At 39.8% G+C, this 15,597-nt stretch overlaps 1 long non-coding RNA gene across 3 annotated transcripts in view; it reads left to right on the forward strand.

The window, feature by feature from the left end:
• The window catches only part of LOC115569036 (uncharacterized), an 88,735-nt gene that overhangs the window by 4,007 nt on the left and 69,131 nt on the right, over positions 1-15,597 (forward strand). The window contains exon 3 of one of the 3 annotated variants that reach the window (XR_003981476.1): positions 12,523-13,639. The exons of the other annotated variants lie outside the window; for them this stretch is intronic. This is a non-coding gene — a long non-coding RNA (uncharacterized LOC115569036). Of the gene's footprint in view, positions 1-12,522; positions 13,640-15,597 lie in introns of those variants that run through there. 3 annotated transcript variants of the gene reach the window in all.

Genomic DNA, 15,597 nt, shown 5'->3' on the forward strand with positions numbered 1-15,597 from the left:
CCTGTCCAGTGAGTCCAGTCCTCCACAGATTTGGACACTGATGTAATTCGAGTAGCATCTCCATCAGAGTGGCCTCAACTTCAACCTCAGGTTATGTAATCATGTTGATTTTAACTTTAGCTGGAGAGTTGAGTTTTCTGCCTGCTGTCCAGTCGTTTCTAACAGCCTTTCAGCACATATGTGTTACGCTGCTTATTATCCAAATGTGGATTATGATTAGGGCCATTTGTTCGCTCCTGGGGGTTCTGAGAGTTCACATGGGTTTAACATCAATCACCTAAAGAGGAATCAGTTGTACATTAACTGAACTTACCTTCCTCTTTGAGGTTGGCACTACAGAATCATATGTTAATGGAGGGTAATTGTTCGTAATTTAAATTGGAAAATGCTTTTAGAGAAAGTGTCTTTGTGCAAATGCCCCCTGCTGGGCCAATCGTATTTGGCAGAACAGCAACATCATTAAAATATCTTTATTCTCAACCTGTTCTTGTGCAGAATAGAGAAACTGTATTCATGATTTTGGTAGCAGTTTAATGACTCTATGGTCGACATTAGGGAGTATGTAATATACTGGCCCCATCATCTGTAGTCTCCCACTGTGTTCAGAAAGGTCAATAACAGCAAGCCATTGTTGGGTTTGACTCCATTTACATGAGTGTTTATATCACACAGTCATTTATTACTGTGATCCGTTAATGTGCTTCTGATTGAATACAACTGCTTCTTAATTTGTTTTGCAAAAGCTGCACCTTTGTTAATATTGTCAGTACAACAATCCGGTGAAACACATTTGGTGGTTTGTCATCTAATCATGTGACATAATGCATAATAAATCAAACTGCATTTCATATTTTTCACTGAAATGAAAACTATATATATATATATATATATATATATATATATATATATATATATATATATATATATATATATATATATATATATATAACTATTAGTGATCAAATAGCCTTATAGACTATAAGAATATGGATAAAAGGTTTACATATGATTTTAAATTGCTCTCAGTTCTCAGTTTGTTCTCAATTATGATTCTTATTGAGTAAATCACATGCTAATACCTAATTACATTCATTTGAGTAGCTGTAATTAGATACTTTCACTCCTGATAGTAACTGCATTTGATTGGCACACAGCATTTCACCGTCACAACTGTACTGTTCAATAAATGCTCCTAAAACACAAGATACATTTTACTCTATTTTCACTTAAGGTAAAGGAACCGTAAGTCTGAAGGTACGATTCATCTCACAGTCAGGTAATCTCACAGTAGTGCTACTCTGTCGCAGGTTTCCTTTGCAGTTCTAATAGTTTGAACAAATGTGTTAAAGACAACACTTAATGAGATGAATTCCGACATATGCTGCATCGCCTTGTCTGTTACACACGTGCTGTTTTTGAACAAAGAGCACATGTGTTGTTGCGTTTGACACAGATAAACAGAGTAATTTAAAAACATTTATTATTATCATGAAAATACTAAACAGTGCTGCTGAATTAATAAGCTTGTGGTGGTTACTCCTCTACTGTAACGATCTGTATCATTTCTCTGGGTTTGACCTCTTGTTTTTGGGGTGAACAGAGAAAATATTTCAGGGTTGAAAAGAAATGCACCAATGACTTATATGCTTGATACCGTTAAAAATCATTCGCGGATGCTTTGCTTTCAAAGGTCTGATGAATGCAAAAACTCGGCGAGTGAAAACTGCATTAGAGTGAGGCAGCGTCTGAATGCAAAATAGATAGCAGGTGTTTGAACTGGCACACCTTCTTACCAGTTGACTGTGATAGGTGTGACAAAGAAACTTGGAGTGATGAATGACCTTCCTCTGTGTGTGTGTGTGTGTGTGTGTGTGTGTGTGTGTGTGTGTGTGTGTGTGTGTGTGTGTGTGTGTGTGTTGGAGAAGAGAGGTGTTTCATTTCACATCCTGAGCACACTGTAGAATGTGGTCTTGTCATTGTCACAAGGAACCTTTCTCTCTGATAAGCTTGTTCTTATTTTCTGTCTTCTTTTGATGCTTGTTTTATGCAAACAGTGTTTTCTTTTTTAACTTTGCTTCGCTGACAGACATGTGAATGCATTACTTCTTGAAACGAAAAAAGTAAAACAAACACCACAGGCTGTTGGGAGAGGACAAAGAGTAATTTGGCATGGTGTCTAAGATTAATGAATTTACTTCTGGATATTCCTAAGATTTGTTCAAGTGACATATATATATATTTCTATATTTTTTAACGTGCTTTAATGTTTAGGCTTTAGCCTTATCTTATAAGAAGAACAAAGTGTGAGTGATGAACTAATGAGCTCTGAAATTATGCTGGAGTAGTTCTTTGTCAGCAGAGATATGGTAGATTAAGTAGAAGACAATGTCTAATGAGAACTGCTCTGTAACCGGGGTTCATCCAACAATACATATACTGTACTGTTATACGGTTCATATACTCTATCTATCTATCTATCTATCTATCTATCTATCTATCTATCTATCTATCTATCTATCTATCTATCACCGTTTACTTTTGGTTCCATGCTCGTCCCACACAGCCGTCTCCATGGGTGAAGGTCCTGTGCTCGCTCAATCCATCCCTCCGTCACCGACAGCCTCCCCGAAACATCCTCCTTTGTTTCCGGGATCATTACCGGACCACTAAAGGTTGCTGCCTAACAAGAAAACGTCAATATGTGCAGTAATAAGCCTCTTTCAAAGTCAGCCTATTGCCTGTCCACCTGCAACTGAAACATTTTTTTAAGCATCAAGCAAATAAAAATGTAATCACTTGCATTACATTTTTAGTTCTTGTGAGTCAGATGTGAGCAGCCGTTTCTGATGCTGAAGCAGTAACAAAACACGCAGACTAAAAGAGAAATGCCAGACCTTGTGGGCAACCTTTACTCCAATATCCTTCTCTGGGAAGAGGTGAAGCTAGATGCTATCTCTCTAATGCATCAGTTTGTGATTTAGTCTAATTTCTTCCTCTTTCTTACAAAAAAAAAGCATCCTGCCTGATGCGACTTTGAACTACAACAGATGCCGTAAATAACAACCACACTCCGTTGCTAGAGCAAGTTATTTTCATCAAGCTGTCTCCACAGTGGACCTGTACATGATGCGTGTTGCTGTTATTAATTAAATTAGCGTTGGAGCGCTGCAGAACAACTGTTTCAAGACATCGGTCATTCTGATGCACCGCAGCTAAAATAGATTCAAAGCCCTGAGCCATCAGTTACACCGTGTACTGAATATTCAAAGAGTGTTGTATTTAAAAGTCATCCTGCTTATACCGCCTTGGCCCTCAGTCAACATGACCCCGCTGTGACCTCTGCATTAACCACCTGGCACCGGTTGGATCCTGCCCAACTCCCTGACTTACTGTATAATAATCTATAATTATCTCTTAAACCTTGAAAGAGGTTGTCGTACTCTCGTGTGTACGAGATTCCGCCTGAAGTGCTGCGTTAGGCTGTCAACAATTGCTGAGTAAGTGTGTGCTGAAGCTCTGGGTGCTTTGATGTCCTAAGTATGTTTCTTTAATCAAGACTTAACCGAGGAGATAATAGCTTCATAGATAATAAAAGGAATATAATGTGGTGGTCATTAAGGATTAAACATTTAAAATTACAAGTGAATGGACAAGTAAGCCCCGAAGACTGTCCTGTCCTTCACAACTCCCTGCTGTCTGCTCTCAGGCACACATTAATACTGCAATAATCCTCTTTGACTTTTTGCCATTTAATACACACTGTGTGTTTGGAGTATGCATAAATTCACCTCAGGATTGTGATAGCAAAGTCCCTTTATAGGCTGAATGGAGACTATTACCCACTTTCAATTGCAGTTGCATGACTCAGTGATAATGCAGAATATATGCAGAAAAAGTGATACGGAGAGGAAGTGTCGTGCCTGTAATCCATCCTTCACCGAACAGGATGTCTCGCTGCGCAGTTATTTTTCACAAATATTGGCTGTTTGCTGTTAATATTATCAATTCATTTGCCGTTGTTTGGTGAGTTGGGACTCGAGGAAGCGTATTTAACCTCTCAACTAGGAACTCGAGCAAATGGGGCTGTTTCACTGATTGGATGTGGGAAATGCAGAAGTCAGAGTTATAATTGAATTCGGGGTTAATTTATTTTTAATTGTTCCCCGTAGATACTGAATTCTTGCTGTGCTGAAACTGGTAGAACTCATCACAATGACTACATCTTCAAGATTCAGGTGCACTGTACAAGCCAAGGCAGAATAAATATGTGTAACTGTAACTGTGTAATACGTGTACCTTTCGAAATTTGTTTTTATATGCTCTGTATGAGTATTTTTTCTTGAGATCTTGAGTAAACAAGCGTTGATATCCCGAGATACAAGACAAATTAATCTATTAACGAAAGAAAGAAAAGGTTAAAACGTTCATATGGTTTACTTTAAACCTTCCCACAGTGTGTGTGTGTGTGTGTGTGTGTGTGTGTGTGTGAGAGAGTGTGGGTGTGTGTGTGTGTGTGTGTGTGTTATGTTCCACTCTTATCAATCATGTGAAGTTGTTTTCTCTTGATGAATTATCTCGTTATCTCAACAACATAATACAACATTTGTTGTCTCGTGACAATGACGTAAACAACTTTTGTTTTTCTCGAGATCTCGAGAAAATGATCTTATTATCTCAAAAACGGAGGAAATCACTTGTGACTGTTTAGGGCTTCCGTAGTATTCAACCTGTTTTGTGAACCCTTATGTACACTTTGTTATCAAATCTCAAGATTGTTGAGTTTTTAACGAGTGTCAGTCGTGTTTGTAGCAACACGCATCTTTAAGGGACATGTCATGCCGTCCATGATGTCGTAGTTTCTTGATTTGTTCAGAGTTCAGAGAAAGCTCAAACAGGTCCAGTTAGAGACAGTGTGGCCAGAACATCATTATTTTTAGTTTGTGTTATGATTCAGCGCCATGTAAAATATTCTATTTCCTGTGCCCTCACTTTGGATTTAAGGGTACGCATTCTCAAAACATGCTCTTTAATAATTGGTACGGTGTCAGATATGAGTCATACTGATTCAAATCACCTACTGGTCAGGGATAGTTAGGACAGGGAGAGAATGTCTTTATGATTGAATAATGAAATGTTCACACTGACTACTGATGCAACGAGGCGAAGGGAAATTTTATAAAAACACGATTTCACTCATACTTTCCTCTGCACTGAATCACCACAATACATGTTAGCATGTATGTTCCTGCAAACCACAGATATGACGCACATTTGCTTTTCTTTGAGTTCAATTTTCTATGACAACGTTGTGCTTATTATCGGGTTAGCTTTCATCACAAAAGCCCCCTTGGTTAGCGTGAGGAAACGATTGTGTTTTGTCTGAAAATACGCCAGCTGGAGTTGTCCCGACATCTTATCTATGTTTTATCCTTACAAATGTTGGAGAGCCACCTTCGACCACATTCTCTTGCCCTGCAGCCGTCTCGCTCGGCTGTATCGCCACCGCTTCACTTTCTTGTAATTCCGAACACGACATGAGTATTTCGTATTTTTTTTGGAAATGTCAGTTTGAGCATGTACAGATTTGAGGGTATCTGTGGTTAACAGGAACATAAAATGCAAACATTTGGCTCTGGCCGCTGTGTGGAATACATGTACTCACCTCACTGATACTGAGCGCCGCCACTGAACATAATGAGGCAAAATAGTTGTGGATTAATGTAATTCCTGGAACAGTCTCAATAAAGAAAGACCTCTAATTGTAAAGGAGAGCAAGGTAATTTCAACAGTCATCTTCACAGCGTGTGGCACCACTGAAGGTGAACAGTACGTATAGACGGTGAAAGCATATTAAATCTCCATCCAGTCACTGCGAGGATATCTTTTATGAGGTAAATTTTATTATGCAGGAGTCTTCCATAGAATCAAATGGTTGTATGGTACTTTTTAATAAGACATGAGAGGCGCCAAACAGGCCTAGTTTTATTGATGAGAGGAAGGACAAGGACTCTCTTTCTGTCATAACTGTGGACTTGATTCACGGAAAAATAAAGATGTCACACTCACCAAATGATTTGCTAAAAACACAGAAGATTGAAGTAAAAAAGTGTCCACTCATTTGCATTTTTGTAATGAGCTCGCAACCAGTGAAAGACAATATTAAAATATAATTATCATCTCTGTGTGGTGTTGAGACGTGTGAAGTCATCGTAATCCAATAAACAATATAATAAGATTCTTGTCTGACAGTTGTGGGGTTTTCCATGTGACCTGTTATCATGTTGTCCTTTCCATTTTTATTTATTTGCGCTGCTTTGGTTGATTCAATCTGATGTGTATTATATTGTTATCACACCCTGAACACAATCATCTCCGTGGAGCTGCACGGTGTTCCTGATCGGACTGTGTTGTTGTATCGTATCAGCGCCCGGCTGTTTCTACTCGCCTCCTTTTTCCTTTAATTGAAACGATTTTGAGCCGTCGTTCAGCAATTATCATGTGAGGTTTTTTTTTTACCATGAGAGTTTTTCAGCTTTAATGAGGTTCGGCAATTGCATCACAAATCAAACTGTAGAGAAGGGCGGTTGATTTGGGGGAGTAAGAGAATTGGTGACTGACTGAAATAGTATTTAGATTAGATCTCTGCAAGAAATTAAAAACAGGAAATAGACCTACTTCTTCTGGAAGTACTGTGACTGGAGAAGTTGCTCTCTACAGTTTCACTGACAGTGCTTTGGTCTCTGTTGTTCCCCTGTTTTACTGCAGGTGTAACAACACATCCATGTTGGCTAACCTTGTGTGTGTGTGTGTGTGTTCCTTCAGAAATTAAAACCTTTACATCATGATTTGACATTTCCTGTTCCTTTAATGCTACCACTCTTGTAACCCCGGTGATTACGTAAGGCTCATTTGTGCCCATTTCCCTCCAATTACTACATTTATCTCCGAGCTGTCAACAAGGCGGCGAGACCTTCGTTATTGTAAACTGCGGTGATCAGCGTCTTCTTGTAGCGGAGAACATCTTTTGAGTGCAACGGGGACATAAAGTTGAAATTCTGCTCTGCTTGTTTTCCAGAAACTTTACACACTTCCAGACAGTTGTTCTTATTAGTTTTTTTTTCATTACTTTTTGATTGCATTATTATAAACGAGCTTATCATAATGTGTTACTGCTCACTGAGCTTGTTCTGAATCTCAGTAGACACAATGTTACAGGAGTCCTCCATATAAATAGTCCCTATAAGAAAAGTGTTGCTCAAGTTTTTTAAAATGAGCATTGCGGCATTTGTAAGCGCTACACCACTGGCTGTTTTTAATGAGAGTTGGGGATCTTACAAGTCGTGTTTGTGTTGACCAAAACTGTATATATTTCACGGGAAATTGGGTCATTTCCAGCCGTGTTTGTGGCAACAGAAGTCGATGTTTTAAAGGACAACTCTGAAGATTTCCAGCTGCATTTGTTGGGAGCAAAACTGGATATTTTTCAAAGGAAGGCTGGCAATATCAAGCTTGAATTGTGGCAACAGAAGGGAAAGTCTTAAATGAAACCTCGATTGATATTCAGACGTGTTTGTGGTGACAAAACTGAACACTTTTAATGGGAGGTCGGGCCAACTCCAGCTGGTTTTTTATGGCAACAAAATCAGGCGTTTTTAAGTAGTCTCAGGACATTTTCAGCTGTATTATACCAAAACGAAGTATTTTAAGCCAAACCATGATGTTTTCATATCCATTACCAAGTGTTTTTTGTCCTAAGCCTAATCCCTTTTTTCACAGTGTTGTGACAAGAGAGAAATAGAAAACTGAGCCTGAAACAAATGTTAAGTTGCAACATAAGGAAACACACAGCTTGAGCATATCAGTGTTTTGGCATGGAGACCTGCAGGGTAAACTAAAAAGGACTTATTGCAGATAGCAGAGCAGCAACACAAGTGAAAGATGCCAATGAAAAAGGAAAGCAAACTGAAAAGAAAATAGGTAGCCGAAATCTTTAAAGGCAAAAACAGAAAAAGGTTTACGTCATACGAAGTGAACTTTCCTTCCTTGGCATCTGCAATTTCCTGGCACACTCATCTGAGATAGAATCCAGCTCTTCTTAAGAATGTCAGTGGAAACATGAAGCTTTCACAGAAGCTCAGTGCCCCGGCCATGATGGAGAAATGCCAGCAGCTTTACAAATGCCACATCTTCATCAAGGAGACAAAGGTGATCTTTGTTTTCTTGAAGATCTCCCCCCTCGTCTGCTCACCCGAATCTTTCACTCGTTGAGGGGAGCTGACATAGATATTAATCATCACGGTGATCGCGATGAAACCAGCAGCCTCCACTAGAATTACAGCACTAATCCAGGGCTCACTGTAACAGCCTCACATCGGTGTACCAGCAAAACACTGTGAGCAGAATCTTTATGTGGCCTACCTGAGCGTCGCTGCACATGGCATGTAGTTAATTTAAATCTGCACAAGTGCACCGAATAATCAAAGAGGCTCTGGTGAAAAATTGCTCTTTGTGACAGAGAGATTTATGAGGGGGGTAATGTGGGAACGTGTCACTCGAACACGTTATCCCAAAACAAGTAATGGGGAAGAAAAGACACATATATATAGGGAAAGGGTATTCAATTACACAAGTCGACGGATGTATGGTTAACCCCAGCTTATAAATATTAATGCGGACATGTTCCACGTCTTTTGGCAGGAACTATGCTGTGTAATCTGTGGAAAATGGATTCCGTATGCTGGCTATTTCAGGTCTTGTCGTCAGGCGGAATTCAAACAAAAGTATATAGGCAGCCGCTTCTCCTGCCGCACATTCAGTTGTAACAAATTCAATCACAGCTACACTGCCGACTATACATTTTCATTTGCACTATTCATTCATTTAAATATTGTCGGAAATATGTTTTTGAAAAAAGTACAGCATCGGGGTTAAAAATGTTGAATAACCGAATTAATATGCTACACGTTCCCTGTGCACCTTGTGAACACATTAGAGAATGTAATCTCTCGACAGCGGGAATATGCTGTTTGATATTTACAGGCTGCAGACACGGGTCATCATGTTACCACACATATAGAGCAGGGACAGCTGAGCCGCCACACATCGTTTAGAGGCACAAGGTGACAGAGCAGGTTACACAGTGCGGGAGGCTATGCATATAAATTAAGCATATACATTAGGCATCTGGCCACTATGGCAACTCGAGTGGCGTGCGGTATAAGTGCACGTGCACACAAGGGTTAGCGTGTCTCGAGCAGAGCGATGATGGAAGGTGCCATCGGGCAACTTGCTGTGTGGGATGAAATGCCTGAACTAAGTTATGACCACAATTATGGAGGCTGAAGTGGCGCGGTGCACAAAGGTGCCTCTATTACTCATTTCTTCTATTTTGTCCGAGCTGCTAAATGAACGAGCAGCCATCTTGCTATCCGTGTTCGTGCCTTTGATTGCACAAGGCGGATCAAGCGGCGCCGTAAACTGTTGTCTGCTAAACAAGTGAATAATGAAGATTTAGATCACCAATTATGGCCTCAAACATTAACTGCTCTCCTCACGCCACTTGAGCCGATAGATCAAGGTTTTCATGCGAGTTCAGCGCAGCTCCACCGGATGATCAATTGCCAAGCACAAATTCCCCGCTATTATTGAGGCTCATTTGTCAAAGTGAGCTTATACCATGAAAAATGAGATCTGTGCGGCGATGTATCTGTAGATCTGATGCCGTGTGTCCTGTCTTCACCTTTATATGTTACCTTCATATCACGCAGGGATGCCAAAAGATAGAGACAATATTGCGGTTTTCTTATGTGCACTTGTACATTATTTCCACACGCGCTCTCATTCCCACTGCATTCTCATCACCGGTGGCACTCAGGACAGCCTATGGGAGACGTCTGCCGTTATTTATTATGGCTTAATAAGCGCACGCCTGCCAAGTCGGAAAGCGTTCAATAAAAAAAAAAGTAGCAGTGAAAGTGCTTCATATTAAATGTGTCAGTGTTTGTTGAATACAGAGTGTCTCTCGCCACTCTGCGAAGTGAAGAAAAATTGCGTTTGAATCAGGCTCACCTTCAGCCCTTATTTGATCCGTATTAGTGTCTGGGTAGGCAGTGATTAGTCAAAGACTGCTTTTGTTTGGATCAGAACCGACACAGCATGAGTGAAGACCTGCAAGGCTGATAGGAGTTCAGTCAACACGGGTTAAGTTTTGGTTCTTGAGAGATAAACATAAAAAATTAATTATAAAAAAGTACAGCAAGCAAGTTCTATTCTGCTCTCATTTTATTTAATGGCTTGAATATTTTTTGAGAGACGGTACAAAAACATATTCAGTGCCCTTGCAGTTTGTACTCTCAGACCGCCCTGGCAGAGCTGCTGTTTAACTTGGAAAAGGAAGAAAAAATGTTCTGTCAAATTACCGGATTAAACGGAGGCCAGAGTCCTTTATACAACCTGTGAGGAGGAATGCGAGGTCATGGAATACAGAAGAAGAATGAAGTTGATCTGTCAAGTTTCATGGCCGATACTGCACAGCTACTTTAAGTATATGCCTCCTATAAAAGAGCGCCCAGACAAACAAACAGCATATTAACAATCAAAAGCTGTTTTTGCGTGGGGCTAATATTAACTACTGTCCTCTAGTAACTTGTAATAATCGCGGAGGACGTCTGTGATCTTAATCCCAGACAAATCTGCCATGTTTGGAATTATATTACCGACGACATTTCGCAGGTTATGGGATAATATTTTACATTTCGGGACGACTTAAACAATTAAGCAAATTTGATTGCCACCCATACGATGTGGAACAGCGGTCAACAAAAACATTTTTCAAGGGTCTTTAAAATATGCGAGACTGTATGAGGTCAGAGTAGATGATGAAGAAATAAACTGCCGTGTTGTTCTGATGCTGCATTCATTTACGTTGAAATCCAGCTAATGAAGCCAAATGATCAATGTTTGTGAACCTTAGCTCGGTCGCTAGCTAATCAGTCGCTCTCTTCCTGCACATTTTATATGCTAGTTTATATTGTACAGTGCACATTACAAACCACAAGCCACAGCCAGTTTCAACTGCCGATGCTGACGGACAGCAGAGTTTTTTGGTCGGTTAATTCTTCTTACTACAAGTTTATTTATTTTTTTTAACAATTGATGCTTTTAAAAAGTGATGGTGGCAAAAAAGGGCATTTAAAAGAAGTGGTGAGGACCTCCAGCGTCTCCACCAGTCTTGTCTCCAGACCTTTGTGTGCTCTCTGCCTGCTCTGACAGTGAATGGAAGTCGCCCAGATGTCATTACATGAGAGAGGAACTTCAGTCGCATGATTACATGTGGTCACATATGAAAAAGGGAGATCTTAACCCCAATCTTGGTTTCAAGGTTCTGAATGGCGCTGGATGTAAAAGTCGTCAGGGATTTCCTCTCCTGCCATTGATCGACGAGGCATTCATATCAGACGAGACCGTTCTTAAAGAGTGACAGGGTTGTGATCTAACCTCTTACACAGTATGAGGACCTTAAATGATTTGACAGAGTTCCATCCTTCTTTTTCTTTCAATGTTTCCAACCTACACGCGAGCCGTTTTCCACCGTATATTTTTAAACTGCCGGATATGGAACAAAAATTAGCAGTAACAAACGCCTTTCTCTCTCATTTCCCTCATTTTCCCACACTGACAAAACTACACAATCAAGTAAAAATATAAAGTACATCATTATATTTCAATTAAAACGTGACCCAACACAAAAATCATAAGAATCTCACCATATCTTAGATAAAGATAACAGACATTACAAGATTAATATTCTATTTAGATTATATCAGTAACAAACACATGATCAGTTACAGATCAATGCTGTTAAACCTCTATCACTGCACTTTGATGAGAGTACAAACCTTTCCAATTATCCTTTTATATAAATTCAGCTCTGCATTTGCGAATATCTGATTCCTTGAAATGTTAGACTTCCTTAATTACATCCATCAGTGAGGTTCTGTCTTTGTCCATTCGCTGCCTAGTTTGTTGGATGGTTTGTCGGCAGGATTGTAAAAGAACAACTCAACGGATCTCCACAGAACTTGGATGGAGGATGGATCTCAGCCCAGAATAGCTCATGTTAACTTCTGGTGTTGATCCAGAGAAAGGAATGGATCCAGGATTTTTATCTCAAATTCTTTGACTTTTTTTTTTATTATTACTGTCAACAAGGCTGCCAAACAAAGCCAACCACACTAGTGGATAATTTTGATGACATATTTTGTTTTTGTGGTGACCAAAACCGTCTATTTTTGACGTTGTAAGTTGAACCATCTCCATCTGCGATCTAAACAGGTGTTTCAAGCCAAACCAGAATGTTCTCCAAACCTTAACAAATATTTTTTATGCTTAAACCGAAGCAGAGAAATAGAAACATTCACCCTAATCAGATGTAAAGTTGTGACATATAGAAACTTTCAGTTCTGACTTGTTGGTCGTTTTGCCGAAACGTCTTTCTTGATGTTGTTTTTGTTAATTTCACAGGGAATGATGCCTGATGTCGTGATGGAAAACATTCTTGTTGCAGATAAAGGAGACAGTTTGGTCTTCACTGAGTGCCGATCTAGTGTGCTCACATGTATTATCTCTCTGTAAATCATAAACGTTTCATGCCCTTTCTTTGAGTACAGCCTCTGTCGGATGAAATATCGCCCCAAATTGAACTAAAACAAGATAAGTCATTTAGTTTTATGCATGGCCGCTGACTATAATCCTGTCAAATTTAATCTAGATATTTAATTTAGAAGGATTAAAAATCTGTTTCAAAGATGGATTGAACAGCCATTACTGTGAATTGTAGTGACTCAGACTCATTTAACTTTATCAGAAGATCGTCATCAATTAAAAACACATTTGAAAATGCGATGGCAGAAACCCAACAGACGTAAAATGTAGGAAACAAAGAAATCAGCATAAAGTGCCGACATGCATTCCTTTTCTTGTTTTCCCTCGTGATGCAGAAGCATTTTAATTGGCTGACGTGTAGGTAGTGGAAGCTGCATTCCCCTCGGGGTAAAGTGGGTGGATTAACTACTGAAACAAGCCCGTGTACTTTAAGATACTGAAGGAAGATTTCTGAATGGATCCGTCTGAAAATACACTCTTTGAGTTCATGTCCCCCTGCCACACATCCGAGGGGTCAAATTGATGTTTCATGTTATAGAATAATTACTAAGTTTGATGTTAAACGCTTCGGTCATGATTCGTTTCTTTTATTAAAGGTACACCTTCCAAGATCCATGTTTGACAGGCTGTAGTTAGTAAGACCACATAGCTAAGTGCTTTGTTATCCTTGAGCACGTGATGAATTTGACCCCACAGCCCTGGAAGACTGTGATGAGCGAGCTCTTCACTTTGTGTTCAGAGTTTGACGGCTCCTTTGCTGAAATGCAGAATGTGGTCTTTTAGAAAATGCCCATTTGCATTTCTAGAACCATTTGTCATGGCTCACTGGTAGGTGTACAATAGATAATCGGCTCCAAATACAGCCCTTCTAACTCACACGTACGAGCATGTGCGCCTCACGTAAGCGGTGGAGATAGATAATGAAATACACTGAATGTTAAAAATGTCTTTTTTGTGATTCTCCATAAGGCAGAAGCCAAACTGATGTGGGCTTTGAATAAATATTAGATTTAAGCCAACATTAGAAAGCTGCAGCCTCTGATTTTATTATTATAACGCCTTTGGCTATTTCTTCTCTCACACTATGTCAATAATCTTCTAATCAACCAATTTACCCAGTGATTTTTATTACACAGCACTACAGCAATGTGCATTTCCTTTTACCCACATTTCAAGATCCGGAGGCTCAAAGGTACTTCAAACAGTGTCTGGATACACCCTCGTACTTATCACATTTTCTATTTCTATGCACTTCATGGTCTGTTTGATGTTATTCATGAGCTGTAACTGAAAGTAATACAACTGCATGGGGCCAGAAAACGCTTTTGAATACAAAGTGTGGGCTGCTGTGCTGCAGGATCATATACATACCTGCTCTTAATAATGGATTGGAATTAAAAGCCGCCTATCAGGCATTACTGTGCCCTTCTGTTTGTGCCTCGTGAAGACGGGAGCAGAGGTGGGGTTCTCAGCTATCTGTGGGAATGTTATTAAGAGTTTGTTTTTAAATTATGGACGTCATAATGGAGTCGCTGTCATCGTTATGTAAAGAGAAATATGACAGATTTAAAAGAATTATGCCCAGACTTTCTAGGGTCACGACAGTCTGTCTTTTCCTCAGCCTGTCTTTTAAAATATACCTTGCTGACAAATAGCTGACATGTTGTTAATGTTGGTGTGGTTCAGGCACAAAAACTACTTGGTTAGATCTAGGAAATTATCATACTTTAGGTTAAAACTGCATTCAGTCTTGTGATGTGAGCTATGTGAGTTACATTAGAGCTCTGCGATATTAGGATATATATCGTAGTGCGGTATAAAAATGATATAACCCTCTGTTGTTTATATCGTAATTTTACCGTGTAGGCTACTCGATTAGGACTGTTGCTACACTAACGTTCACGTACGCTACGGTTGTAATTTAATACGCCGTCTAAAACACAACTCAACGTCGGAATGACCACTGGATATCCACATTTTGAGTTCAAAACAAGTTCATTGTATGAAAGCGAATGTAACTGCAGCTACTGCTTTGTGGCAGCATTTTTACGTCACCTACAAGGACTCGTTTCAGGCACCGGTCGCTCGGGAGTAAACAGAGGCAAAGCAGCATGGTGGAGATGGAGGAGAGCGCAGTGGAAGACGAAAATAACTTAACTAGTAACGTTACATCAGATGCGGACACAGAAGCAGAACCCCAAGACGATTTGTGCCGAAAAGGGGGAACCGGAATTCCATCGTTTGGCTTTGGTTTGGGTTTAAAAAGTCAGACACCAACCAGACAACGGTAAACTGCAAAACATGCCGCCAACAAGTTGTTACTAGTGACTCGAACACGTCTAATCTGTTCTACCACTTAAAGACACGCCAGGATATATATCGTTATCGGGATATAAAATTAGCTATATCATGATATAACATTTTGTCCATATCGCACAGCACTAAGTTACATCATTTATGTATGTTAACATATTCATGTTACGTAAACTAAAAACAAATAACCCTCGGTCACAAACGGGAGTGAAAGTCCGGTGAATGTCCCGACCATCCCGAGAACAAGCTGAGCGTGACTGGGTATAGCAGAGTCATCCACGAAAGGCTCAGTCATTCACAAGCGAGGACAGGCAAGGTTCACTTCTTTGTGAAATGATTGCATCCTGTTTTATTTATGCTGGACACAGTGTCCCAGCTCTTTTGGGATCGGGGTTGTACCATATATTGAATAAATGAACTCCTTATCAGCAATGTTTCAATAAACCGTTCCTCGCTTTATCATCTCTGGAGGTGGTCCAGAGTCTGCCCGCAGGAAATCACATTCTGTTAACAGATATTTTAATGGCGTGTTGCCCTGTTCAGGTCTTTCTAGTACAGAATCCCTGTTTCCTTCTGTGTGAACTGATGTATTCTATGATTTTACTATATACGTCACATTTC

Source organism: Sparus aurata, chromosome 18, assembly GCF_900880675.1.
Source record: "Sparus aurata chromosome 18, fSpaAur1.1, whole genome shotgun sequence".
NCBI lineage: Eukaryota > Metazoa > Chordata > Actinopteri > Spariformes > Sparidae > Sparus > Sparus aurata.